Genomic DNA, 464 nt, shown 5'->3' with positions numbered 1-464 from the left:
CGAGGAGTTGGAGCTGCGTCCCTTTGACTCATGGGAAGAAGCACCTGTATTAGGGACCATTTGTTTTTGAGACCCTTCCATCTCTGCGCACGGTGCTCGCCCAGCTTCGCTGGCGTCGTCATGACAATGACTGCTACCAGGGCCTGTCACAGTGTGAACGTATCCCTTTGTGTCCTTCCTCCTATGACACCGGTGGGTGTTTGGTCATCCAGGTGATCAGCAGTGTTCCCCATACCTGTCACAGGCCTGGCACCAAGTATATGGTCACATAATTTCTGGTATGTCTTCAATAACCTTTAATTTAAGCTAATAAGACTTATAGTAGTTTAATAATTATTTAAAGGAGAAAGTGGGAGAATAGCATAACTCCTCTGGGAAGGTAATTTGGAGAGATCGATCACAATTAAATGCCAGTGCTTTCACCCAGGAGTCACATTTCTAAGAATTTAGTTTTAGAAGAGTTT

This window comes from Pteropus vampyrus, unplaced genomic scaffold, assembly GCF_000151845.1.
Source record: "Pteropus vampyrus isolate Shadow unplaced genomic scaffold, Pvam_2.0 Scaffold132, whole genome shotgun sequence".
Lineage (NCBI taxonomy): Eukaryota > Metazoa > Chordata > Mammalia > Chiroptera > Pteropodidae > Pteropus > Pteropus vampyrus.
Note: the sequence above shows the minus strand (reverse complement) of the source record.